Source organism: Alosa pseudoharengus, unplaced genomic scaffold, assembly GCF_046254945.1.
Source record: "Alosa pseudoharengus isolate Yale_2024_CS ecotype anadromous, Long Island Sound unplaced genomic scaffold, YU_APseudo_1.1 YU_APseudo_1.1_scf_12, whole genome shotgun sequence".
Taxonomy (NCBI): Eukaryota; Metazoa; Chordata; class Actinopteri; order Clupeiformes; family Clupeidae; genus Alosa; species Alosa pseudoharengus.
The window spans coordinates 26,606,711-26,627,280 of NW_027468587.1; the positions used below are offsets into that span (position 1 = coordinate 26,606,711).

At 45.3% G+C, this 20,570-nt stretch overlaps 59 non-coding genes across 59 annotated transcripts; 29 read left to right on the forward strand and 30 right to left on the reverse strand.

Moving 5' to 3' along the window:
* Positions 1-55: 55 nt before the first annotated feature.
* On the reverse strand, positions 56-127 carry trnae-cuc (transfer RNA glutamic acid (anticodon CUC)). Its single transcript has one exon. It is a non-coding gene; the product is annotated as a tRNA-Glu (tRNA).
* A 481-nt stretch (positions 128-608) lies between these two features.
* Positions 609-695, forward strand: trnay-gua (transfer RNA tyrosine (anticodon GUA)). Its single transcript is given in 2 exon segments — positions 609-645; positions 660-695. It is a non-coding gene; the product is annotated as a tRNA-Tyr (tRNA).
* Positions 696-755: 60 nt separating this feature from the next.
* On the reverse strand, positions 756-827 carry trnae-cuc (transfer RNA glutamic acid (anticodon CUC)). The gene has a single exon. It is a non-coding gene; the product is annotated as a tRNA-Glu (tRNA).
* Positions 828-1,308: 481 nt separating this feature from the next.
* trnay-gua (transfer RNA tyrosine (anticodon GUA)) lies at positions 1,309-1,395 on the forward strand. Its single transcript is given in 2 exon segments — positions 1,309-1,345; positions 1,360-1,395. It is a non-coding gene; the product is annotated as a tRNA-Tyr (tRNA).
* Positions 1,396-1,454: 59 nt separating this feature from the next.
* On the reverse strand, positions 1,455-1,526 carry trnae-cuc (transfer RNA glutamic acid (anticodon CUC)). Its single transcript has one exon. It is a non-coding gene; the product is annotated as a tRNA-Glu (tRNA).
* Positions 1,527-2,007: 481 nt separating this feature from the next.
* Positions 2,008-2,094, forward strand: trnay-gua (transfer RNA tyrosine (anticodon GUA)). Its single transcript is given in 2 exon segments — positions 2,008-2,044; positions 2,059-2,094. It is a non-coding gene; the product is annotated as a tRNA-Tyr (tRNA).
* Positions 2,095-2,153: 59 nt separating this feature from the next.
* On the reverse strand, positions 2,154-2,225 carry trnae-cuc (transfer RNA glutamic acid (anticodon CUC)). Its single transcript has one exon. It is a non-coding gene; the product is annotated as a tRNA-Glu (tRNA).
* A 481-nt stretch (positions 2,226-2,706) lies between these two features.
* On the forward strand, positions 2,707-2,793 carry trnay-gua (transfer RNA tyrosine (anticodon GUA)). Its single transcript is given in 2 exon segments — positions 2,707-2,743; positions 2,758-2,793. It is a non-coding gene; the product is annotated as a tRNA-Tyr (tRNA).
* A 59-nt stretch (positions 2,794-2,852) lies between these two features.
* On the reverse strand, positions 2,853-2,924 carry trnae-cuc (transfer RNA glutamic acid (anticodon CUC)). Its single transcript has one exon. It is a non-coding gene; the product is annotated as a tRNA-Glu (tRNA).
* Positions 2,925-3,405: 481 nt separating this feature from the next.
* On the forward strand, positions 3,406-3,492 carry trnay-gua (transfer RNA tyrosine (anticodon GUA)). The gene is given in 2 exon segments: positions 3,406-3,442; positions 3,457-3,492. It is a non-coding gene; the product is annotated as a tRNA-Tyr (tRNA).
* Positions 3,493-3,552: 60 nt separating this feature from the next.
* trnae-cuc (transfer RNA glutamic acid (anticodon CUC)) lies at positions 3,553-3,624 on the reverse strand. The gene has a single exon. It is a non-coding gene; the product is annotated as a tRNA-Glu (tRNA).
* A 481-nt stretch (positions 3,625-4,105) lies between these two features.
* On the forward strand, positions 4,106-4,192 carry trnay-gua (transfer RNA tyrosine (anticodon GUA)). The gene is given in 2 exon segments: positions 4,106-4,142; positions 4,157-4,192. It is a non-coding gene; the product is annotated as a tRNA-Tyr (tRNA).
* Positions 4,193-4,252: 60 nt separating this feature from the next.
* trnae-cuc (transfer RNA glutamic acid (anticodon CUC)) lies at positions 4,253-4,324 on the reverse strand. The gene has a single exon. It is a non-coding gene; the product is annotated as a tRNA-Glu (tRNA).
* A 481-nt stretch (positions 4,325-4,805) lies between these two features.
* Positions 4,806-4,892, forward strand: trnay-gua (transfer RNA tyrosine (anticodon GUA)). The gene is given in 2 exon segments: positions 4,806-4,842; positions 4,857-4,892. It is a non-coding gene; the product is annotated as a tRNA-Tyr (tRNA).
* A 54-nt stretch (positions 4,893-4,946) lies between these two features.
* Positions 4,947-5,018, reverse strand: trnae-cuc (transfer RNA glutamic acid (anticodon CUC)). The gene has a single exon. It is a non-coding gene; the product is annotated as a tRNA-Glu (tRNA).
* A 481-nt stretch (positions 5,019-5,499) lies between these two features.
* Positions 5,500-5,586, forward strand: trnay-gua (transfer RNA tyrosine (anticodon GUA)). The gene is given in 2 exon segments: positions 5,500-5,536; positions 5,551-5,586. It is a non-coding gene; the product is annotated as a tRNA-Tyr (tRNA).
* Positions 5,587-5,646: 60 nt separating this feature from the next.
* On the reverse strand, positions 5,647-5,718 carry trnae-cuc (transfer RNA glutamic acid (anticodon CUC)). The gene has a single exon. It is a non-coding gene; the product is annotated as a tRNA-Glu (tRNA).
* A 472-nt stretch (positions 5,719-6,190) lies between these two features.
* trnay-gua (transfer RNA tyrosine (anticodon GUA)) lies at positions 6,191-6,277 on the forward strand. The gene is given in 2 exon segments: positions 6,191-6,227; positions 6,242-6,277. It is a non-coding gene; the product is annotated as a tRNA-Tyr (tRNA).
* Positions 6,278-6,337: 60 nt separating this feature from the next.
* On the reverse strand, positions 6,338-6,409 carry trnae-cuc (transfer RNA glutamic acid (anticodon CUC)). Its single transcript has one exon. It is a non-coding gene; the product is annotated as a tRNA-Glu (tRNA).
* A 481-nt stretch (positions 6,410-6,890) lies between these two features.
* Positions 6,891-6,977, forward strand: trnay-gua (transfer RNA tyrosine (anticodon GUA)). Its single transcript is given in 2 exon segments — positions 6,891-6,927; positions 6,942-6,977. It is a non-coding gene; the product is annotated as a tRNA-Tyr (tRNA).
* A 60-nt stretch (positions 6,978-7,037) lies between these two features.
* On the reverse strand, positions 7,038-7,109 carry trnae-cuc (transfer RNA glutamic acid (anticodon CUC)). Its single transcript has one exon. It is a non-coding gene; the product is annotated as a tRNA-Glu (tRNA).
* Positions 7,110-7,581: 472 nt separating this feature from the next.
* Positions 7,582-7,668, forward strand: trnay-gua (transfer RNA tyrosine (anticodon GUA)). Its single transcript is given in 2 exon segments — positions 7,582-7,618; positions 7,633-7,668. It is a non-coding gene; the product is annotated as a tRNA-Tyr (tRNA).
* A 60-nt stretch (positions 7,669-7,728) lies between these two features.
* On the reverse strand, positions 7,729-7,800 carry trnae-cuc (transfer RNA glutamic acid (anticodon CUC)). The gene has a single exon. It is a non-coding gene; the product is annotated as a tRNA-Glu (tRNA).
* Positions 7,801-8,280: 480 nt separating this feature from the next.
* trnay-gua (transfer RNA tyrosine (anticodon GUA)) lies at positions 8,281-8,367 on the forward strand. The gene is given in 2 exon segments: positions 8,281-8,317; positions 8,332-8,367. It is a non-coding gene; the product is annotated as a tRNA-Tyr (tRNA).
* Positions 8,368-8,427: 60 nt separating this feature from the next.
* trnae-cuc (transfer RNA glutamic acid (anticodon CUC)) lies at positions 8,428-8,499 on the reverse strand. The gene has a single exon. It is a non-coding gene; the product is annotated as a tRNA-Glu (tRNA).
* A 481-nt stretch (positions 8,500-8,980) lies between these two features.
* On the forward strand, positions 8,981-9,067 carry trnay-gua (transfer RNA tyrosine (anticodon GUA)). Its single transcript is given in 2 exon segments — positions 8,981-9,017; positions 9,032-9,067. It is a non-coding gene; the product is annotated as a tRNA-Tyr (tRNA).
* A 54-nt stretch (positions 9,068-9,121) lies between these two features.
* On the reverse strand, positions 9,122-9,193 carry trnae-cuc (transfer RNA glutamic acid (anticodon CUC)). Its single transcript has one exon. It is a non-coding gene; the product is annotated as a tRNA-Glu (tRNA).
* A 480-nt stretch (positions 9,194-9,673) lies between these two features.
* On the forward strand, positions 9,674-9,760 carry trnay-gua (transfer RNA tyrosine (anticodon GUA)). The gene is given in 2 exon segments: positions 9,674-9,710; positions 9,725-9,760. It is a non-coding gene; the product is annotated as a tRNA-Tyr (tRNA).
* A 60-nt stretch (positions 9,761-9,820) lies between these two features.
* Positions 9,821-9,892, reverse strand: trnae-cuc (transfer RNA glutamic acid (anticodon CUC)). Its single transcript has one exon. It is a non-coding gene; the product is annotated as a tRNA-Glu (tRNA).
* A 481-nt stretch (positions 9,893-10,373) lies between these two features.
* Positions 10,374-10,460, forward strand: trnay-gua (transfer RNA tyrosine (anticodon GUA)). Its single transcript is given in 2 exon segments — positions 10,374-10,410; positions 10,425-10,460. It is a non-coding gene; the product is annotated as a tRNA-Tyr (tRNA).
* Positions 10,461-10,514: 54 nt separating this feature from the next.
* Positions 10,515-10,586, reverse strand: trnae-cuc (transfer RNA glutamic acid (anticodon CUC)). Its single transcript has one exon. It is a non-coding gene; the product is annotated as a tRNA-Glu (tRNA).
* A 481-nt stretch (positions 10,587-11,067) lies between these two features.
* Positions 11,068-11,154, forward strand: trnay-gua (transfer RNA tyrosine (anticodon GUA)). Its single transcript is given in 2 exon segments — positions 11,068-11,104; positions 11,119-11,154. It is a non-coding gene; the product is annotated as a tRNA-Tyr (tRNA).
* A 54-nt stretch (positions 11,155-11,208) lies between these two features.
* On the reverse strand, positions 11,209-11,280 carry trnae-cuc (transfer RNA glutamic acid (anticodon CUC)). Its single transcript has one exon. It is a non-coding gene; the product is annotated as a tRNA-Glu (tRNA).
* Positions 11,281-11,761: 481 nt separating this feature from the next.
* Positions 11,762-11,848, forward strand: trnay-gua (transfer RNA tyrosine (anticodon GUA)). Its single transcript is given in 2 exon segments — positions 11,762-11,798; positions 11,813-11,848. It is a non-coding gene; the product is annotated as a tRNA-Tyr (tRNA).
* A 54-nt stretch (positions 11,849-11,902) lies between these two features.
* trnae-cuc (transfer RNA glutamic acid (anticodon CUC)) lies at positions 11,903-11,974 on the reverse strand. The gene has a single exon. It is a non-coding gene; the product is annotated as a tRNA-Glu (tRNA).
* A 481-nt stretch (positions 11,975-12,455) lies between these two features.
* On the forward strand, positions 12,456-12,542 carry trnay-gua (transfer RNA tyrosine (anticodon GUA)). Its single transcript is given in 2 exon segments — positions 12,456-12,492; positions 12,507-12,542. It is a non-coding gene; the product is annotated as a tRNA-Tyr (tRNA).
* A 60-nt stretch (positions 12,543-12,602) lies between these two features.
* Positions 12,603-12,674, reverse strand: trnae-cuc (transfer RNA glutamic acid (anticodon CUC)). Its single transcript has one exon. It is a non-coding gene; the product is annotated as a tRNA-Glu (tRNA).
* A 481-nt stretch (positions 12,675-13,155) lies between these two features.
* Positions 13,156-13,242, forward strand: trnay-gua (transfer RNA tyrosine (anticodon GUA)). Its single transcript is given in 2 exon segments — positions 13,156-13,192; positions 13,207-13,242. It is a non-coding gene; the product is annotated as a tRNA-Tyr (tRNA).
* Positions 13,243-13,302: 60 nt separating this feature from the next.
* trnae-cuc (transfer RNA glutamic acid (anticodon CUC)) lies at positions 13,303-13,374 on the reverse strand. Its single transcript has one exon. It is a non-coding gene; the product is annotated as a tRNA-Glu (tRNA).
* Positions 13,375-13,855: 481 nt separating this feature from the next.
* trnay-gua (transfer RNA tyrosine (anticodon GUA)) lies at positions 13,856-13,942 on the forward strand. The gene is given in 2 exon segments: positions 13,856-13,892; positions 13,907-13,942. It is a non-coding gene; the product is annotated as a tRNA-Tyr (tRNA).
* A 60-nt stretch (positions 13,943-14,002) lies between these two features.
* trnae-cuc (transfer RNA glutamic acid (anticodon CUC)) lies at positions 14,003-14,074 on the reverse strand. Its single transcript has one exon. It is a non-coding gene; the product is annotated as a tRNA-Glu (tRNA).
* A 481-nt stretch (positions 14,075-14,555) lies between these two features.
* On the forward strand, positions 14,556-14,642 carry trnay-gua (transfer RNA tyrosine (anticodon GUA)). Its single transcript is given in 2 exon segments — positions 14,556-14,592; positions 14,607-14,642. It is a non-coding gene; the product is annotated as a tRNA-Tyr (tRNA).
* Positions 14,643-14,702: 60 nt separating this feature from the next.
* trnae-cuc (transfer RNA glutamic acid (anticodon CUC)) lies at positions 14,703-14,774 on the reverse strand. The gene has a single exon. It is a non-coding gene; the product is annotated as a tRNA-Glu (tRNA).
* Positions 14,775-15,255: 481 nt separating this feature from the next.
* Positions 15,256-15,342, forward strand: trnay-gua (transfer RNA tyrosine (anticodon GUA)). Its single transcript is given in 2 exon segments — positions 15,256-15,292; positions 15,307-15,342. It is a non-coding gene; the product is annotated as a tRNA-Tyr (tRNA).
* A 60-nt stretch (positions 15,343-15,402) lies between these two features.
* trnae-cuc (transfer RNA glutamic acid (anticodon CUC)) lies at positions 15,403-15,474 on the reverse strand. The gene has a single exon. It is a non-coding gene; the product is annotated as a tRNA-Glu (tRNA).
* A 481-nt stretch (positions 15,475-15,955) lies between these two features.
* trnay-gua (transfer RNA tyrosine (anticodon GUA)) lies at positions 15,956-16,042 on the forward strand. Its single transcript is given in 2 exon segments — positions 15,956-15,992; positions 16,007-16,042. It is a non-coding gene; the product is annotated as a tRNA-Tyr (tRNA).
* Positions 16,043-16,096: 54 nt separating this feature from the next.
* trnae-cuc (transfer RNA glutamic acid (anticodon CUC)) lies at positions 16,097-16,168 on the reverse strand. Its single transcript has one exon. It is a non-coding gene; the product is annotated as a tRNA-Glu (tRNA).
* Positions 16,169-16,649: 481 nt separating this feature from the next.
* Positions 16,650-16,736, forward strand: trnay-gua (transfer RNA tyrosine (anticodon GUA)). The gene is given in 2 exon segments: positions 16,650-16,686; positions 16,701-16,736. It is a non-coding gene; the product is annotated as a tRNA-Tyr (tRNA).
* Positions 16,737-16,790: 54 nt separating this feature from the next.
* trnae-cuc (transfer RNA glutamic acid (anticodon CUC)) lies at positions 16,791-16,862 on the reverse strand. Its single transcript has one exon. It is a non-coding gene; the product is annotated as a tRNA-Glu (tRNA).
* Positions 16,863-17,343: 481 nt separating this feature from the next.
* trnay-gua (transfer RNA tyrosine (anticodon GUA)) lies at positions 17,344-17,430 on the forward strand. Its single transcript is given in 2 exon segments — positions 17,344-17,380; positions 17,395-17,430. It is a non-coding gene; the product is annotated as a tRNA-Tyr (tRNA).
* Positions 17,431-17,484: 54 nt separating this feature from the next.
* On the reverse strand, positions 17,485-17,556 carry trnae-cuc (transfer RNA glutamic acid (anticodon CUC)). The gene has a single exon. It is a non-coding gene; the product is annotated as a tRNA-Glu (tRNA).
* A 481-nt stretch (positions 17,557-18,037) lies between these two features.
* Positions 18,038-18,124, forward strand: trnay-gua (transfer RNA tyrosine (anticodon GUA)). Its single transcript is given in 2 exon segments — positions 18,038-18,074; positions 18,089-18,124. It is a non-coding gene; the product is annotated as a tRNA-Tyr (tRNA).
* Positions 18,125-18,184: 60 nt separating this feature from the next.
* On the reverse strand, positions 18,185-18,256 carry trnae-cuc (transfer RNA glutamic acid (anticodon CUC)). The gene has a single exon. It is a non-coding gene; the product is annotated as a tRNA-Glu (tRNA).
* A 481-nt stretch (positions 18,257-18,737) lies between these two features.
* On the forward strand, positions 18,738-18,824 carry trnay-gua (transfer RNA tyrosine (anticodon GUA)). The gene is given in 2 exon segments: positions 18,738-18,774; positions 18,789-18,824. It is a non-coding gene; the product is annotated as a tRNA-Tyr (tRNA).
* A 60-nt stretch (positions 18,825-18,884) lies between these two features.
* Positions 18,885-18,956, reverse strand: trnae-cuc (transfer RNA glutamic acid (anticodon CUC)). The gene has a single exon. It is a non-coding gene; the product is annotated as a tRNA-Glu (tRNA).
* Positions 18,957-19,437: 481 nt separating this feature from the next.
* On the forward strand, positions 19,438-19,524 carry trnay-gua (transfer RNA tyrosine (anticodon GUA)). The gene is given in 2 exon segments: positions 19,438-19,474; positions 19,489-19,524. It is a non-coding gene; the product is annotated as a tRNA-Tyr (tRNA).
* A 60-nt stretch (positions 19,525-19,584) lies between these two features.
* Positions 19,585-19,656, reverse strand: trnae-cuc (transfer RNA glutamic acid (anticodon CUC)). Its single transcript has one exon. It is a non-coding gene; the product is annotated as a tRNA-Glu (tRNA).
* A 481-nt stretch (positions 19,657-20,137) lies between these two features.
* Positions 20,138-20,224, forward strand: trnay-gua (transfer RNA tyrosine (anticodon GUA)). Its single transcript is given in 2 exon segments — positions 20,138-20,174; positions 20,189-20,224. It is a non-coding gene; the product is annotated as a tRNA-Tyr (tRNA).
* A 60-nt stretch (positions 20,225-20,284) lies between these two features.
* On the reverse strand, positions 20,285-20,356 carry trnae-cuc (transfer RNA glutamic acid (anticodon CUC)). The gene has a single exon. It is a non-coding gene; the product is annotated as a tRNA-Glu (tRNA).
* Positions 20,357-20,570: the final 214 nt, after the last annotated feature.

Sequence of the window (20,570 nt, forward strand, 5' to 3'; positions counted from 1 at the left end):
TGCTTTTTGGTGATCTCTTTGTCTGCGACAAGACCAAGGCCTGGCAAAAGCCGCATTCCCTGACCGGGAATCGAACCCGGGCCGCGGCGGTGAGAGCGCCGAATCCTAACCACTAGACCACCAGGGAGACATGCTGTCTGCCTTTGGCACGAGTGGACGTGACGTCTTGCTCTCTGCGGGGCAGACTGCGGGAGATGGCTTCGCTGCAAAAACGGTTTATCCAATCAAATCTAGCCGAGTGTCGTTAATCTTATATCAAAATAAAAAAAAAATCTACTTGGTACTGTTTTCAGTATAAAGACACTTACCTAGTGCTTTCTCATGAAATCATTTGACTTCATTCAAGACGTCTCCAGCGCATTGAGCAAATTTGCCTTGATGAGACTCCTTAAAATAAGCAAATCTCTTATTAAAATCAGTCAAAAGGTTCTTTTCAGAGAGTGCTAGTTAAGTCTCTTTATACTAAAAAACATTACCAAATCGATTTGTTGATCTTCATATAAGATCAACGACACTTGGTTAGATTTCATTTTTTTGCAGTGTTTTTAGGGTCTTTTCCATAGGGCTCTGGTGTCCATCTGGTTTCGTGTCCCAGAACAGCGCCAGGTCCTTCGATAGCTCAGTTGGTAGAGCGGAGGACTGTAGGTGAACAACCGGCCATCCTTAGGTCGCTGGTTCGACTCCGGCTCGAAGGAAGCGATGCTTTTTGGTGATCTCTTTGTCTGCGACAAGACCAAGGCCTGGCAAAAGCCGCATTCCCTGACCGGGAATCGAACCCGGGCCGCGGCGGTGAGAGCGCCGAATCCTAACCACTAGACCACCAGGGAGACATGCTGTCTGCCTTTGGCACGAGTGGACGTGACGTCTTGCTCTCTGCGGGGCAGACTGCGGGAGATGGCTTCGCTGCAAAAACGATTTATCCAATCAAATCTAGCCGAGTGTCGTTAATCTTATATCAAAATAAAAAAAAAATCTACTTGGTACTGTTTTCAGTATAAAGACACTTACCTAGTGCTTTCTCATCAAATCATTTGACTTCATTCAAGACGTCTCCAGCGCATTGAGCAAATTTGCCTTGATGAGACTCCTTAAAATAAGCAAATCTCTTATTAAAATCAGTCAAAAGGTTCTTTTCAGAGAGTGCTAGTTAAGTCTCTTTATACTAAAAAACATTACCAAATCGATTTGTTGATCTTCATATAAGATCAACGACACTTGGTTAGATTTCATTTTTTTGCAGTGTTTTTAGGGTCTTTTCCATAGGGCTCTGGTGTCCATCTGGTTTCGTGTCCCAGAACAGCGCCAGGTCCTTCGATAGCTCAGTTGGTAGAGCGGAGGACTGTAGGTGAACAACCGGCCATCCTTAGGTCGCTGATTCGACTCCGGCTCGAAGGAAGCGATGCTTTTTGGTGATCTCTTTGTCGCGACAAGACCAAGGCCTGGCAAAAGCCGCATTCCCTGACCGGGAATCGAACCCGGGCCGCGGCGGTGAGAGCGCCGAATCCTAACCACTAGACCACCAGGGAGACATGCTGTCTGCCTTTGGCACGAGTGGACGTGACGTCTTGCTCTCTGCGGGGCAGACTGCGGGAGATGGCTTCGCTGCAAAAACCGTTTATCCAATCAAATCTAGCCGAGTGTCATTAATCTTATATCAAAATAAAAAAAAAATGTACTTGGTACTGTTTTCAGTATAAAGACACTTACCTAGTGCTTTCTCATCAAATCATTTGACTTCATTCAAGACGTCTCCAGCGCATTGAGCAAATTTGCCTTGATGAGACTCCTTAAAATAAGCAAATCTCTTATTAAAATCAGTCAAAAGGTTCTTTTCAGAGAGTGCTAGTTAAGTCTCTTTATACTAAAAAACATTACCAAATCGATTTGTTGATCTTCATATAAGATCAACGACACTTGGTTAGATTTCATTTTTTTGCAGTGTTTTTAGGGTCTTTTCCATAGGGCTCTGGTGTCCATCTGGTTTCGTGTCCCAGAACAGCGCCAGGTCCTTCGATAGCTCAGTTGGTAGAGCGGAGGACTGTAGGTGAACAACCGGCCATCCTTAGGTCGCTGGTTCGACTCCGGCTCGAAGGAAGCGATGCTTTTTGGTGATCTCTTTGTCGCGACAAGACCAAGGCCTGGCAAAAGCCGCATTCCCTGACCGGGAATCGAACCCGGGCCGCGGCGGTGAGAGCGCCGAATCCTAACCACTAGACCACCAGGGAGACATGCTGTCTGCCTTTGGCACGAGTGGACGTGACGTCTTGCTATCTGCGGGGCAGACTGCGGGAGATGGCTTCGCTGCAAAAACCGTTTATCCAATCAAATCTAGCCGAGTGTCATTAATCTTATATCAAAATAAAAAAAAAATGTACTTGGTACTGTTTTCAGTATAAAGACACTTACCTAGTGCTTTCTCATCAAATCATTTGACTTCATTCAAGACGTCTCCAGCGCATTGAGCAAATTTGCCTTGATGAGACTCCTTAAAATAAGCAAATCTCTTATTAAAATCAGTCAAAAGGTTCTTTTCAGAGAGTGCTAGTTAAGTCTCTTTATACTAAAAAACATTACCAAATCGATTTGTTGATCTTCATATAAGATCAACGACACTTGGTTAGATTTCATTTTTTTGCAGTGTTTTTAGGGTCTTTTCCATAGGGCTCTGGTGTCCATCTGGTTTCGTGTCCCAGAACAGCGCCAGGTCCTTCGATAGCTCAGTTGGTAGAGCGGAGGACTGTAGGTGAACAACCGGCCATCCTTAGGTCGCTGGTTCGACTCCGGCTCGAAGGAAGCGATGCTTTTTGGTGATCTCTTTGTCGCGACAAGACCAAGGCCTGGCAAAAGCCGCATTCCCTGACCGGGAATCGAACCCGGGCCGCGGCGGTGAGAGCGCCGAATCCTAACCACTAGACCACCAGGGAGACATGCTGTCTGCCTTTGGCACGAGTGGACGTGACGTCTTGCTCTCTGCGGGGCAGACTGCGGGAGATGGCTTCGCTGCAAAAACCGTTTATCCAATCAAATCTAGCCGAGTGTCATTAATCTTATATCAAAATAAAAAAAAAATGTACTTGGTACTGTTTTCAGTATAAAGACACTTACCTAGTGCTTTCTCATCAAATCATTTGACTTCATTCAAGACGTCTCCAGCGCATTGAGCAAATTTGCCTTGATGAGACTCCTTAAAATAAGCAAATCTCTTATTAAAATCAGTCAAAAGGTTCTTTTCAGAGAGTGCTAGTTAAGTCTCTTTATACTAAAAAACATTACCAAATCGATTTGTTGATCTTCATATAAGATCAACGACACTTGGTTAGATTTCATTTTTTTGCAGTGTTTTTAGGTTCTTTTCCATAGGGCTCTGGTGTCCATCTGGTTTCGTGTCCCAGAACAGCGCCAGGTCCTTCGATAGCTCAGTTGGTAGAGCGGAGGACTGTAGGTGAACAACCGGCCATCCTTAGGTCGCTGGTTTGACTCCGGCTCGAAGGAAGCGATGCTTTTTGGTGATGTCTTTGTCTGCGACAAGACCAAGGCCTGGCAAAAGCCGCATTCCCTGACCGGGAATCGAACCCGGGCCGCGGCGGTGAGAGCGCCGAATCCTAACCACTAGACCACCAGGGAGACATGCTGTCTGCCTTTGGCATGAGTGGACGTGACGTCTTGCTCTCTGCGGGGCAGACTGCGGGAGATGGCTTCGCTGCAAAAACGGTTTATCCAATCAAATCTAGCCGAGTGTCGTTAATCTTATATCAAAATAAAAAAAAAATCTACTTGGTACTGTTTTCAGTATAAAGACACTTACCTAGTGCTTTCTCATCAAATCATTTGACTTCATTCAAGACGTCTCCAGCGCATTGAGCAAATTTGCCTTGATGAGACTCCTTAAAATAAGCAAATCTCTTATTAAAATCAGTCAAAAGGTTCTTTTCAGAGAGTGCTAGTTAAGTCTCTTTATACTAAAAAACATTACCAAATCGATTTGTTGATCTTCATATAAGATCAACGACACTTGGTTAGATTTCATTTTTTTGCAGTGTTTTTAGGTTCTTTTCCATAGGGCTCTGGTGTCCATCTGGTTTCGTGTCCCAGAACAGCGCCAGGTCCTTCGATAGCTCAGTTGGTAGAGCGGAGGACTGTAGGTGAACAACCGGCCATCCTTAGGTCGCTGGTTCGACTCCGGCTCGAAGGAAGCGATGCTTTTTGGTGATGTCTTTGTCTGCGACAAGACCAAGGCCTGGCAAAAGCCGCATTCCCTGACCGGGAATCGAACCCGGGCCGCGGCGGTGAGAGCGCCGAATCCTAACCACTAGACCACCAGGGAGACATGCTGTCTGCCTTTGGCATGAGTGGACGTGACGTCTTGCTCTCTGCGGGGCAGACTGCGGGAGATGGCTTCGCTGCAAAAACGGTTTATCCAATCAAATCTAGCCGAGTGTCGTTAATCTTATATCAAAATAAAAAAAAAATCTACTTGGTACTGTTTTCAGTATAAAGACACTTACCTAGTGCTTTCTCATCAAATCATTTGACTTCATTCAAGACGTCTCCAGCGCATTGAGCAAATTTGCCTTGATGAGACTCCTTAAAATAAGCAAATCTCTTATTAAAATCAGTCAAAAGGTTCTTTTCAGAGAGTGCTAGTTAAGTCTCTTTATACTAAAAAACATTACCAAATCGATTTGTTGATCTTCATATAAGATCAACGACACTTGGTTAGATTTCATTTTTTTGCAGTGTTTTTAGGGTCTTTTCCATAGGGCTCTGATGTCCATCTGGTTTCGTGTCCCAGAACAGCGCCAGGTCCTTCGATAGCTCAGTTGGTAGAGCGGAGGACTGTAGGTGAACAACCGGCCATCCTTAGGTCGCTGGTTCGACTCCGGCTCGAAGGAAGCGATGCTTTTTGGTGATCTCTTTGTCTGCGACAAGGCCTGGCAAAAGCCGCATTCCCTGACCGGGAATCGAACCCGGGCCGCGGCGGTGAGAGCGCCGAATCCTAACCACTAGACCACCAGGGAGACATGCTGTCTGCCTTTGGCACGAGTGGACGTGACGTCTTGCTCTCTGCGGGGCAGACTGCGGGAGATGGCTTCGCTGCAAAAACGATTTATCCAATCAAATCTAGCCGAGTGTCGTTAATCTTATATCAAAATAAAAAAAAAATGTACTTGGTACTGTTTTCAGTATAAAGACACTTACCTAGTGCTTTCTCATCAAATCATTTGACTTCATTCAAGACGTCTCCAGCGCATTGAGCAAATTTGCCTTGATGAGACTCCTTAAAATAAGCAAATCTCTTATTAAAATCAGTCAAAAGGTTCTTTTCAGAGAGTGCTAGTTAAGTCTCTTTATACTAAAAAACATTACCAAATCGATTTGTTGATCTTCATATAAGATCAACGACACTTGGTTAGATTTCATTTTTTTGCAGTGTTTTTAGGGTCTTTTCCATAGGGCTCTGATGTCCATCTGGTTTCGTGTCCCAGAACAGCGCCAGGTCCTTCGATAGCTCAGTTGGTAGAGCGGAGGACTGTAGGTGAACAACCGGCCATCCTTAGGTCGCTGGTTCGACTCCGGCTCGAAGGAAGCGATGCTTTTTGGTGATCTCTTTGTCTGCGACAAGACCAAGGCCTGGCAAAAGCCGCATTCCCTGACCGGGAATCGAACCCGGGCCGCGGCGGTGAGAGCGCCGAATCCTAACCACTAGACCACCAGGGAGACATGCTGTCTGCCTTTGGCACGAGTGGACGTGACGTCTTGCTCTCTGCGGGGCAGACTGCAGGAGATGGCTTCGCTGCAAAAACGGTTTATCCAATCAAATCTAGCCGAGTGTCATTAATCTTATATCAAAATAAAAAAAAAATGTACTTGGTACTGTTTTCAGTATAAAGACACTTACCTAGTGCTTTCTCATCAAATCATTTGACTTCATTCAAGACGTCTCCAGCGCATTGAGCAAATTTGCCTTGATGAGACTCCTTAAAATAAGCAAATCTCTTATTAAAATCAGTCAAAAGGTTCTTTTCAGAGAGTGCTAGTTAAGTCTCTTTATACTAAAAAACATTACCAAATCGATTTGTTGATCGATCAACGACACTTGGTTAGATTTCATTTTTTTGCAGTGTTTTTAGGGTCTTTTCCATAGGGCTCTGATGTCCATCTGGTTTCGTGTCCCAGAACAGCGCCAGGTCCTTCGATAGCTCAGTTGGTAGAGTGGAGGACTGTAGGTGAACAACCGGCCATCCTTAGGTCGCTGGTTCGACTCCGGCTCGAAGGAAGCGATGCTTTTTGGTGATCTCTTTGTCTGCGACAAGACCAAGGCCTGGCAAAAGCCGCATTCCCTGACCGGGAATCGAACCCGGGCCGCGGCGGTGAGAGCGCCGAATCCTAACCACTAGACCACCAGGGAGACATGCTGTCTGCCTTTGGCACGAGTGGACGTGACGTCTTGCTCTCTGCGGGGCAGACTGCGGGAGATGGCTTCGCTGCAAAAACGATTTATCCAATCAAATCTAGCCGAGTGTCGTTAATCTTATATCAAAATAAAAAAAAAATGTACTTGGTACTGTTTTCAGTATAAAGACACTTACCTAGTGCTTTCTCATCAAATCATTTGACTTCATTCAAGACGTCTCCAGCGCATTGAGCAAATTTGCCTTGATGAGACTCCTTAAAATAAGCAAATCTCTTATTAAAATCAGTCAAAAGGTTCTTTTCAGAGAGTGCTAGTTAAGTCTCTTTATACTAAAAAACATTACCAAATCGATTTGTTGATCTTCATATAAGATCAACGACACTTGGTTAGATTTCATTTTTTTGCAGTGTTTTTAGGGTCTTTTCCATAGGGCTCTAATGTCCATCTGGTTTCGTGTCCCAGTACAGCGCCAGGTCCTTCGATAGCTCAGTTGGTAGAGCGGAGGACTGTAGGTGAACAACCGGCCATCCTTAGGTCGCTGGTTCGACTCCGGCTCGAAGGAAGCGATGCTTTTTGGTGATCTCTTTGTCTGCGACAAGACCAAGGCCTGGCAAAAGCTGCATTCCCTGACCGGGAATCGAACCCGGGCCGCGGCGGTGAGAGCGCCGAATCCTAACCACTAGACCACCAGGGAGACATGCTGTCTGCCTTTGGCACGAGTGGACGTGACGTCTTGCTCTCTGCGGGGCAGACTGCGGGAGATGGCTTCGCTGCAAAAACGATTTATCCAATCAAATCTAGCCGAGTGTCGTTAATCTTATATCAAAATAAAAAAAAAATGTACTTGGTACTGTTTTCAGTATAAAGACACTTACCTAGTGCTTTCTCATCAAATCATTTGACTTCATTCAAGACGTCTCCAGCGCATTGAGCAAATTTGCCTTGATGAGACTCCTTAAAATAAGCAAATCTCTTATTAAAATCAGTCAAAAGGTTCTTTTCAGAGAGTGCTAGTTAAGTCTCTTTATACTAAAAAACATTACCAAATCGATTTGTTGATCGATCAAAGACACTTGGTTAGATTTCATTTTTTTGCAGTGTTTTTAGGGTCTTTTCCATAGGGCTCTAATGTCCATCTGGTTTCGTGTCCCAGTACAGCGCCAGGTCCTTCGATAGCTCAGTTGGTAGAGCGGAGGACTGTAGGTGAACAACCGGCCATCCTTAGGTCGCTGGTTCGACTCCGGCTCGAAGGAAGCGATGCTTTTTGGTGATCTCTTTGTCTGCGACAAGACCAAGGCCTGGCAAAAGCCGCATTCCCTGACCGGGAATCGAACCCGGGCCGCGGCGGTGAGAGCGCCGAATCCTAACCACTAGACCACCAGGGAGACATGCTGTCTGCCTTTGGCACGAGTGGACGTGACGTCTTGCTCTCTGCGGGGCAGACTGCGGGAGATGGCTTCGCTGCAAAAACGATTTATCCAATCAAATCTAGCCGAGTGTCGTTAATCTTATATCAAAATAAAAAAAAATCTACTTGGTACTGTTTTCAGTATAAAGACACTTACCTAGTGCTTTCTCATCAAATCATTTGACTTCATTCAAGACGTCTCCAGCGCATTGAGCAAATTTGCCTTGATGAGACTCCTTAAAATAAGCAAATCTCTTATTAAAATCAGTCAAAAGGTTCTTTTCAGAGAGTGCTAGTTAAGTCTCTTTATACTAAAAAACATTACCAAATCGATTTGTTGATCTTCATATAAGATCAACGACACTTGGTTAGATTTCATTTTTTTGCAGTGTTTTTAGGGTCTTTTCCATAGGGCTCTGATGTCCATCTGGTTTCGTGTCCCAGAACAGCGCCAGGTCCTTCGATAGCTCAGTTGGTAGAGCGGAGGACTGTAGGTGAACAACCGGCCATCCTTAGGTCGCTGGTTCGACTCCGGCTCGAAGGAAGCGATGCTTTTTGGTGATCTCTTTGTCTGCGACAAGACCAAGGCCTGGCAAAAGCCGCATTCCCTGACCGGGAATCGAACCCGGGCCGCGGCGGTGAGAGCGCCGAATCCTAACCACTAGACCACCAGGGAGACATGCTGTCTGCCTTTGGCACGAGTGGACGTGACGTCTTGCTCTCTGCGGGGCAGACTTCGGGAGATGGCTTCGCTGCAAAAACGATTTATCCAATCAAATCTAGCCGAGTGTCGTTAATCTTATATCAAAATAAAAAAAAAATGTACTTGGTACTGTTTTCAGTATAAAGACACTTACCTAGTGCTTTCTCATCAAATCATTTGACTTCATTCAAGACGTCTCCAGCGCATTGAGCAAATTTGCCTTGATGAGACTCCTTAAAATAAGCAAATCTCTTATTAAAATCAGTCAAAAGGTTCTTTTCAGAGAGTGCTAGTTAAGTCTCTTTATACTAAAAAACATTACCAAATCGATTTGTTGATCTTCATATAAGATCAACGACACTTGGTTAGATTTCATTTTTTTGCAGTGTTTTTAGGGTCTTTTCCATAGGGCTCTGATGTCCATCTGGTTTCGTGTCCCAGAACAGCGCCAGGTCCTTCGATAGCTCAGTTGGTAGAGCGGAGGACTGTAGGTGAACAACCGGCCATCCTTAGGTCGCTGGTTCGACTCCGGCTCGAAGGAAGCGATGCTTTTTGGTGATCTCTTTGTCTGCGACAAGGCCTGGCAAAAGCCGCATTCCCTGACCGGGAATCGAACCCGGGCCGCGGCGGTGAGAGCGCCGAATCCTAACCACTAGACCACCAGGGAGACATGCTGTCTGCCTTTGGCACGAGTGGACGTGACGTCTTGCTCTCTGCGGGGCAGACTGCGGGAGATGGCTTCGCTGCAAAAACGATTTATCCAATCAAACTTAGCCGAGTGTCGTTAATCTTATATCAAAATAAAAAAAAATCTACTTGGTACTGTTTTCAGTATAAAGACACTTACCTAGTGCTTTCTCATCAAATCATTTGACTTCATTCAAGACGTCTCCAGCGCATTGAGCAAATTTGCCTTTATGAGACTCCTTAAAATAAGCAAATCTCTTATTAAAATCAGTCAAAAGGTTCTTTTCAGAGAGTGCTAGTTAAGTCTCTTTATACTAAAAAACATTACCAAATCGATTTGTTGATCTTCATATAAGATCAACGACACTTGGTTAGATTTCATTTTTTTGCAGTGTTTTTAGGGTCTTTTCCATAGGGCTCTGATGTCCATCTGGTTTCGTGTCCCAGAACAGCGCCAGGTCCTTCGATAGCTCAGTTGGTAGAGCGGAGGACTGTAGGTGAACAACCGGCCATCCTTAGGTCGCTGGTTCGACTCCGGCTCGAAGGAAGCGATGCTTTTTGGTGATCTCTTTGTCTGCGACAAGACCAAGGCCTGGCAAAAGCCGCATTCCCTGACCGGGAATCGAACCCGGGCTGCGGCGGTGAGAGCGCCGAATCCTAACCACTAGACCACCAGGGAGACATGCTGTCTGCCTTTGGCACGAGTGGACGTGACGTCTTGCTCTCTGCGGGGCAGACTTCGGGAGATGGCTTCGCTGCAAAAACGATTTATCCAATCAAATCTAGCCGAGTGTCGTTAATCTTATATCAAAATAAAAAAAAAATGTACTTGGTACTGTTTTCAGTATAAAGACACTTACCTAGTGCTTTCTCATCAAATCATTTGACTTCATTCAAGACGTCTACAGCGCATTGAGCAAATTTGCCTTGATGAGACTCCTTAAAATAAGCAAATCTCTTATTAAAATCAGTCAAAAGGTTCTTTTCAGAGAGTGCTAGTTAAGTCTCTTTATACTAAAAAACATTACCAAATCGATTTGTTGATCTTCATATAAGATCAACGACACTTGGTTAGATTTCATTTTTTTGCAGTGTTTTTAGGGTCTTTTCCATAGGGCTCTGATGTCCATCTGGTTTCGTGTCCCAGAACAGCGCCAGGTCCTTCGATAGCTCAGTTGGTAGAGCGGAGGACTGTAGGTGAACAACCGGCCATCCTTAGGTCGCTGGTTCGACTCCGGCTCGAAGGAAGCGATGCTTTTTGGTGATCTCTTTGTCTGCGACAAGGCCTGGCAAAAGCCGCATTCCCTGACCGGGAATCGAACCCGGGCCGCGGCGGTGAGAGCGCCGAATCCTAACCACTAGACCACCAGGGAGACATGCTGTCTGCCTTTGGCACGAGTGGACGTGACGTCTTGCTCTCTGCGGGGCAGACTGCGGGAGATGGCTTCGCTGCAAAAACGATTTATCCAATCAAATCTAGCCGAGTGTCGTTAATCTTATATCAAAATAAAAAAAAAATGTACTTGGTACTGTTTTCAGTATAAAGACACTTACCTAGTGCTTTCTCATCAAATCATTTGACTTCATTCAAGACGTCTCCAGCGCATTGAGCAAATTTGCCTTGATGAGACTCCTTAAAATAAGCAAATCTCTTATTAAAATCAGTCAAAAGGTTCTTTTCAGAGAGTGCTAGTTAAGTCTCTTTATACTAAAAAACATTACCAAATCGATTTGTTGATCTTCATATAAGATCAACGACACTTGGTTAGATTTCATTTTTTTGCAGTGTTTTTAGGGTCTTTTCCATAGGGCTCTGATGTCCATCTGGTTTCGTGTCCCAGAACAGCGCCAGGTCCTTCGATAGCTCAGTTGGTAGAGCGGAGGACTGTAGGTGAACAACCGGCCATCCTTAGGTCGCTGGTTCGACTCCGGCTCGAAGGAAGCGATGCTTTTTGGTGATCTCTTTGTCTGCGACAAGGCCTGGCAAAAGCCGCATTCCCTGACCGGGAATCGAACCCGGGCCGCGGCGGTGAGAGCGCCGAATCCTAACCACTAGACCACCAGGGAGACATGCTGTCTGCCTTTGGCACGAGTGGACGTGACGTCTTGCTCTCTGCGGGGCAGACTGCGGGAGATGGCTTCGCTGCAAAAACGATTTATCCAATCAAATCTAGCCGAGTGTCGTTAATCTTATATCAAAATAAAAAAAAAATGTACTTGGTACTGTTTTCAGTATAAAGACACTTACCTAGTGCTTTCTCATCAAATCATTTGACTTCATTCAAGACGTCTCCAGCGCATTGAGCAAATTTGCCTTGATGAGACTCCTTAAAATAAGCAAATCTCTTATTAAAATCAGTCAAAAGGTTCTTTTCAGAGAGTGCTAGTTAAGTCTCTTTATACTAAAAAACATTACCAAATCGATTTGTTGATCTTCATATAAGATCAACAACACTTGGTTAGATTTCATTTTTTTGCAGTGTTTTTAGGGTCTTTTCCATAGGGCTCTGATGTCCATCTGGTTTCGTGTCCCAGAACAGCGCCAGGTCCTTCGATAGCTCAGTTGGTAGAGCGGAGGACTGTAGGTGAACAACCGGCCATCCTTAGGTCGCTGGTTCGACTCCGGCTCGAAGGAAGCGATGCTTTTTGGTGATCTCTTTGTCTGCGACAAGGCCTGGCAAAAGCCGCATTCCCTGACCGGGAATCGAACCCGGGCCGCGGCGGTGAGAGCGCCGAATCCTAACCACTAGACCACCAGGGAGACATGCTGTCTGCCTTTGGCACGAGTGGACGTGACGTCTTGCTCTCTGCGGGGCAGACTGCGGGAGATGGCTTCGCTGCAAAAACGATTTATCCAATCAAATCTAGCCGAGTGTCGTTAATCTTATATCAAAATAAAAAAAAAATGTACTTGGTACTGTTTTCAGTATAAAGACACTTACCTAGTGCTTTCTCATCAAATCATTTGACTTCATTCAAGACGTCTCCAGCGCATTGAGCAAATTTGCCTTGATGAGACTCCTTAAAATAAGCAAATCTCTTATTAAAATCAGTCAAAAGGTTCTTTTCAGAGAGTGCTAGTTAAGTCTCTTTATACTAAAAAACATTACCAAATCGATTTGTTGATCTTCATATAAGATCAACGACACTTGGTTAGATTTCATTTTTTTGCAGTGTTTTTAGGGTCTTTTCCATAGGGCTCTGATGTCCATCTGGTTTCGTGTCCCAGAACAGCGCCAGGTCCTTCGATAGCTCAGTTGGTAGAGCGGAGGACTGTAGGTGAACAACCGGCCATCCTTAGGTCGCTGGTTCGACTCCGGCTCGAAGCAAGCGATGCTTTTTGGTGATCTCTTTGTCTGCGATAAGACCAAGGCCTGGCAAAAGCCGCATTCCCTGACCGGGAATCGAACCCGGGCCGCGGCGGTGAGAGCGCCGAATCCTAACCACTAGACCACCAGGGAGACATGCTGTCTGCCTTTGGCACGAGTGGACGTGACGTCTTGCTCTCTGCGGGGCAGACTGCGGGAGATGGCTTCGCTGCAAAAACGGTTTATCCAATCAAATCTAGCCGAGTGTCATTAATCTTATATCAAAATAAAAAAAAAATGTACTTGGTACTGTTTTCAGTATAAAGACACTTACCTAGTGCTTTCTCATCAAATCATTTGACTTCATTCAAGACGTCTCCAGCGCATTGAGCAAATTTGCCTTGATGAGACTCCTTAAAATAAGCAAATCTCTTATTAAAATCAGTCAAAAGGTTCTTTTCAGAGAGTGCTAGTTAAGTCTCTTTATACTAAAAAACATTACCAAATCGATTTGTTGATCTTCATATAAGATCAACGACACTTGGTTAGATTTCATTTTTTTGCAGTGTTTTTAGGGTCTTTTCCATAGGGCTCTGATGTCCATCTGGTTTCGTGTCCCAGAACAGCGCCAGGTCCTTCGATAGCTCAGTTGGTAGAGCGGAGGACTGTAGGTGAACAACCGGCCATCCTTAGGTCGCTGGTTCGACTCCGGCTCGAAGGAAGCGATGCTTTTTGGTGATCTCTTTGTCTGCGACAAGACCAAGGCCTGGCAAAAGCCGCATTCCCTGACCGGGAATCGAACCCGGGCCGCGGCGGTGAGAGCGCCGAATCCTAACCACTAGACCACCAGGGAGACATGCTGTCTGCCTTTGGCACGAGTGGACGTGACGTCTTGCTCTCTGCGGGGCAGACTGCGGGAGATGGCTTCGCTGCAAAAACGATTTATCCAATCAAATCTAGCCGAGTGTCGTTAATCTTATATCAAAATAAAAAAAAAATGTACTTGGTACTGTTTTCAGTATAAAGACACTTACCTAGTGCTTTCTCATCAAATCATTTGACTTCATTCAAGACGTCTCCAGCGCATTGAGCAAATTTGCCTTGATGAGACTCCTTAAAATAAGCAAATCTCTTATTAAAATCAGTCAAAAGGTTCTTTTCAGAGAGTGCTAGTTAAGTCTCTTTATACTAAAAAACATTACCAAATCGATTTGTTGATCTTCATATAAGATCAACGACACTTGGTTAGATTTCATTTTTTTGCAGTGTTTTTAGGGTCTTTTCCATAGGGCTCTGATGTCCATCTGGTTTCGTGTCCCAGAACAGCGCCAGGTCCTTCGATAGCTCAGTTGGTAGAGCGGAGGACTGTAGGTGAACAACCGGCCATCCTTAGGTCGCTGGTTCGACTCCGGCTCGAAGGAAGCGATGCTTTTTGGTGATCTCTTTGTCTGCGACAAGACCAAGGCCTGGCAAAAGCCGCATTCCCTGACCGGGAATCGAACCCGGGCCGCGGCGGTGAGAGCGCCGAATCCTAACCACTAGACCACCAGGGAGACATGCTGTCTGCCTTTGGCACGAGTGGACGTGACGTCTTGCTCTCTGCGGGGCAGACTGCGGGAGATGGCTTCGCTGCAAAAACGGTTTATCCAATCAAATCTAGCCGAGTGTCATTAATCTTATATCAAAATAAAAAAAAAATGTACTTGGTACTGTTTTCAGTATAAAGACACTTACCTAGTGCTTTCTCATCAAATCATTTGACTTCATTCAAGACGTCTCCAGCGCATTGAGCAAATTTGCCTTGATGAGACTCCTTAAAATAAGCAAATCTCTTATTAAAATCAGTCAAAAGGTTCTTTTCAGAGAGTGCTAGTTAAGTCTCTTTATACTAAAAAACATTACCAAATCGATTTGTTGATCTTCATATAAGATCAACGACACTTGGTTAGATTTCATTTTTTTGCAGTGTTTTTAGGGTCTTTTCCATAGGGCTCTGATGTCCATCTGGTTTCGTGTCCCAGAACAGCGCCAGGTCCTTCGATAGCTCAGTTGGTAGAGCGGAGGACTGTAGGTGAACAACCGGCCATCCTTAGGTCGCTGGTTCGACTCCGGCTCGAAGGAAGCGATGCTTTTTGGTGATCTCTTTGTCTGCGACAAGACCAAGGCCTGGCAAAAGCCGCATTCCCTGACCGGGAATCGAACCCGGGCTGCGGCGGTGAGAGCGCCGAATCCTAACCACTAGACCACCAGGGAGACATGCTGTCTGCCTTTGGCACGAGTGGACGTGACGTCTTGCTCTCTGCGGGGCAGACTTCGGGAGATGGCTTCGCTGCAAAAACGATTTATCCAATCAAATCTAGCCGAGTGTCGTTAATCTTATATCAAAATAAAAAAAAAATGTACTTGGTACTGTTTTCAGTATAAAGACACTTACCTAGTGCTTTCTCATCAAATCATTTGACTTCATTCAAGACGTCTACAGCGCATTGAGCAAATTTGCCTTGATGAGACTCCTTAAAATAAGCAAATCTCTTATTAAAATCAGTCAAAAGGTTCTTTTCAGAGAGTGCTAGTTAAGTCTCTTTATACTAAAAAACATTACCAAATCGATTTGTTGATCTTCATATAAGATCAACGACACTTGGTTAGATTTCATTTTTTTGCAGTGTTTTTAGGGTCTTTTCCATAGGGCTCTGATGTCCATCTGGTTTCGTGTCCCAGAACAGCGCCAGGTCCTTCGATAGCTCAGTTGGTAGAGCGGAGGACTGTAGGTGAACAACCGGCCATCCTTAGGTCGCTGGTTCGACTCCGGCTCGAAGGAAGCGATGCTTTTTGGTGATCTCTTTGTCTGCGACAAGACCAAGGCCTGGCAAAAGCCGCATTCCCTGACCGGGAATCGAACCCGGGCTGCGGCGGTGAGAGCGCCGAATCCTAACCACTAGACCACCAGGGAGACATGCTGTCTGCCTTTGGCACGAGTGGACGTGACGTCTTGCTCTCTGCGGGGCAGACTTCGGGAGATGGCTTCGCTGCAAAAACGATTTATCCAATCAAATCTAGCCGAGTGTCGTTAATCTTATATCAAAATAAAAAAAAAATGTACTTGGTACTGTTTTCAGTATAAAGACACTTACCTAGTGCTTTCTCATCAAATCATTTGACTTCATTCAAGACGTCTACAGCGCATTGAGCAAATTTGCCTTGATGAGACTCCTTAAAATAAGCAAATCTCTTATTAAAATCAGTCAAAAGGTTCTTTTCAGAGAGTGCTAGTTAAGTCTCTTTATACTAAAAAACATTACCAAATCGATTTGTTGATCTTCATATAAGATCAACGACACTTGGTTAGATTTCATTTTTTTGCAGTGTTTTTAGGGTCTTTTCCATAGGGCTCTGATGTCCATCTGGTTTCGTGTCCCAGAACAGCGCCAGGTCCTTCGATAGCTCAGTTGGTAGAGCGGAGGACTGTAGGTGAACAACCGGCCATCCTTAGGTCGCTGGTTCGACTCCGGCTCGAAGGAAGCGATGCTTTTTGGTGATCTCTTTGTCTGCGACAAGGCCTGGCAAAAGCCGCATTCCCTGACCGGGAATCGAACCCGGGCCGCGGCGGTGAGAGCGCCGAATCCTAACCACTAGACCACCAGGGAGACATGCTGTCTGCCTTTGGCACGAGTGGACGTGACGTCTTGCTCTCTGCGGGGCAGACTGCGGGAGATGGCTTCGCTGCAAAAACGATTTATCCAATCAAATCTAGCCGAGTGTCGTTAATCTTATATCAAAATAAAAAAAAAATGTACTTGGTACTGTTTTCAGTATAAAGACACTTACCTAGTGCTTTCTCATCAAATCATTTGACTTCATTCAAGACGTCTCCAGCGCATTGAGCAAATTTGCCTTGATGAGACTCCTTAAAATAAGCAAATCTCTTATTAAAATCAGTCAAAAGGTTCTTTTCAGAGAGTGCTAGTTAAGTCTCTTTATACTAAAAAACATTACCAAATCGATTTGTTGATCTTCATATAAGATCAACGACACTTGGTTAGATTTCATTTTTTTGCAGTGTTTTTAGGGTCTTTTCCATAGGGCTCTGATGTCCATCTGGTTTCGTGTCCCAGAACAGCGCCAGGTCCTTCGATAGCTCAGTTGGTAGAGCGGAGGACTGTAGGTGAACAACCGGCCATCCTTAGGTCGCTGGTTCGACTCCGGCTCGAAGGAAGCGATGCTTTTTGGTGATCTCTTTGTCTGCGACAAGGCCTGGCAAAAGCCGCATTCCCTGACCGGGAATCGAACCCGGGCCGCGGCGGTGAGAGCGCCGAATCCTAACCACTAGACCACCAGGGAGACATGCTGTCTGCCTTTGGCACGAGTGGACGTGACGTCTTGCTCTCTGCGGGGCAGACTGCGGGAGATGGCTTCGCTGCAAAAACGATTTATCCAATCAAATCTAGCCGAGTGTCGTTAATCTTATATCAAAATAAAAAAAAAATGTACTTGGTACTGTTTTCAGTATAAAGACACTTACCTAGTGCTTTCTCATCAAATCATTTGACTTCATTCAAGACGTCTCCAGCGCATTGAGCAAATTTGCCTTGATGAGACTCCTTAAAATAAGCAAATCTCTTATTAAAATCAGTCAAAAGGTTCTTTTCAGAGAGTGCTAGTTAAGTCTCTTTATACTAAAAAACATTACCAAATCGATTTGTTGATCTTCATATAAGATCAACAACACTTGGTTAGATTTCATTTTTTTGCAGTGTTTTTAGGGTCTTTTCCATAGGGCTCTGATGTCCATCTGGTTTCGTGTCCCAGAACAGCGCCAGGTCCTTCGATAGCTCAGTTGGTAGAGCGGAGGACTGTAGGTGAACAACCGGCCATCCTTAGGTCGCTGGTTCGACTCCGGCTCGAAGGAAGCGATGCTTTTTGGTGATCTCTTTGTCTGCGACAAGGCCTGGCAAAAGCCGCATTCCCTGACCGGGAATCGAACCCGGGCCGCGGCGGTGAGAGCGCCGAATCCTAACCACTAGACCACCAGGGAGACATGCTGTCTGCCTTTGGCACGAGTGGACGTGACGTCTTGCTCTCTGCGGGGCAGACTGCGGGAGATGGCTTCGCTGCAAAAACGATTTATCCAATCAAATCTAGCCGAGTGTCGTTAATCTTATATCAAAATAAAAAAAAAATGTACTTGGTACTGTTTTCAGTATAAAGACACTTACCTAGTGCTTTCTCATCAAATCATTTGACTTCATTCAAGACGTCTCCAGCGCATTGAGCAAATTTGCCTTGATGAGACTCCTTAAAATAAGCAAATCTCTTATTAAAATCAGTCAAAAGGTTCTTTTCAGAGAGTGCTAGTTAAGTCTCTTTATACTAAAAAACATTACCAAATCGATTTGTTGATCTTCATATAAGATCAACGACACTTGGTTAGATTTCATTTTTTTGCAGTGTTTTTAGGGTCTTTTCCATAGGGCTCTGATGTCCATCTGGTTTCGTGTCCCAGAACAGCGCCAGGTCCTTCGATAGCTCAGTTGGTAGAGCGGAGGACTGTAGGTGAACAACCGGCCATCCTTAGGTCGCTGGTTCGACTCCGGCTCGAAGCAAGCGATGCTTTTTGGTGATCTCTTTGTCTGCGATAAGACCAAGGCCTGGCAAAAGCCGCATTCCCTGACCGGGAATCGAACCCGGGCCGCGGCGGTGAGAGCGCCGAATCCTAACCACTAGACCACCAGGGAGACATGCTGTCTGCCTTTGGCACGAGTGGACGTGACGTCTTGCTCTCTGCGGGGCAGACTGCGGGAGATGGCTTCGCTGCAAAAACGGTTTATCCAATCAAATCTAGCCGAGTGTCATTAATCTTATATCAAAATAAAAAAAAAATGTACTTGGTACTGTTTTCAGTATAAAGACACTTACCTAGTGCTTTCTCATCAAATCATTTGACTTCATTCAAGACGTCTCCAGCGCATTGAGCAAATTTGCCTTGATGAGACTCCTTAAAATAAGCAAATCTCTTATTAAAATCAGTCAAAAGGTTCTTTTCAGAGAGTGCTAGTTAAGTCTCTTTATACTAAAAAACATTACCAAATCGATTTGTTGATCTTCATATAAGATCAACGACACTTGGTTAGATTTCATTTTTTTGCAGTGTTTTTAGGGTCTTTTCCATAGGGCTCTGATGTCCATCTGGTTTCGTGTCCCAGAACAGCGCCAGGTCCTTCGATAGCTCAGTTGGTAGAGCGGAGGACTGTAGGTGAACAACCGGCCATCCTTAGGTCGCTGGTTCGACTCCGGCTCGAAGGAAGCGATGCTTTTTGGTGATCTCTTTGTCTGCGACAAGACCAAGGCCTGGCAAAAGCCGCATTCCCTGACCGGGAATCGAACCCGGGCCGCGGCGGTGAGAGCGCCGAATCCTAACCACTAGACCACCAGGGAGACATGCTGTCTGCCTTTGGCACGAGTGGACGTGACGTCTTGCTCTCTGCGGGGCAGACTGCGGGAGATGGCTTCGCTGCAAAAACGATTTATCCAATCAAATCTAGCCGAGTGTCGTTAATCTTATATCAAAATAAAAAAAAAATGTACTTGGTACTGTTTTCAGTATAAAGACACTTACCTAGTGCTTTCTCATCAAATCATTTGACTTCATTCAAGACGTCTCCAGCGCATTGAGCAAATTTGCCTTGATGAGACTCCTTAAAATAAGCAAATCTCTTATTAAAATCAGTCAAAAGGTTCTTTTCAGAGAGTGCTAGTTAAGTCTCTTTATACTAAAAAACATTACCAAATCGATTTGTTGATCTTCATATAAGATCAACGACACTTGGTTAGATTTCATTTTTTTGCAGTGTTTTTAGGGTCTTTTCCATAGGGCTCTGATGTCCATCTGGTTTCGTGTCCCAGAACAGCGCCAGGTCCTTCGATAGCTCAGTTGGTAGAGCGGAGGACTGTAGGTGAACAACCGGCCATCCTTAGGTCGCTGGTTCGACTCCGGCTCGAAGGAAGCGATGCTTTTTGGTGATCTCTTTGTCTGCGACAAGACCAAGGCCTGGCAAAAGCCGCATTCCCTGACCGGGAATCGAACCCGGGCCGCGGCGGTGAGAGCGCCGAATCCTAACCACTAGACCACCAGGGAGACATGCTGTCTGCCTTTGGCACGAGTGGACGTGACGTCTTGCTCTCTGCGGGGCAGACTGCGGGAGATGGCTTCGCTGCAAAAACGGTTTATCCAATCAAATCTAGCCGAGTGTCATTAATCTTATATCAAAATAAAAAAAAAATGTACTTGGTACTGTTTTCAGTATAAAGACACTTACCTAGTGCTTTCTCATCAAATCATTTGACTTCATTCAAGACGTCTCCAGCGCATTGAGCAAATTTGCCTTGATGAGACTCCTTAAAATAAGCAAATCTCTTATTAAAATCAGTCAAAAGGTTCTTTTCAGAGAGTGCTAGTTAAGTCTCTTTATACTAAAAAACATTACCAAATCGATTTGTTGATCTTCATATAAGATCAACGACACTTGGTTAGATTTCATTTTTTTGCAGTGTTTTTAGGGTCTTTTCCATAGGGCTCTGATGTCCATCTGGTTTCGTGTCCCAGAACAGCGCCAGGTCCTTCGATAGCTCAGTTGGTAGAGCGGAGGACTGTAGGTGAACAACCGGCCATCCTTAGGTCGCTGGTTCGACTCCGGCTCGAAGGAAGCGATGCTTTTTGGTGATCTCTTTGTCTGCGACAAGACCAAGGCCTGGCAAAAGCCGCATTCCCTGACCGGGAATCGAACCCGGGCCGCGGCGGTGAGAGCGCCGAATCCTAACCACTAGACCACCAGGGAGACATGCTGTCTGCCTTTGGCACGAGTGGACGTGACGTCTTGCTCTCTGCGGGGCAGACTGCGGGAGATGGCTTCGCTGCAAAAACGATTTATCCAATCAAATCTAGCCGAGTGTCGTTAATCTTATATCAAAATAAAAAAAAAATGTACTTGGTACTGTTTTCAGTATAAAGACACTTACCTAGTGCTTTCTCATCAAATCATTTGACTTCAT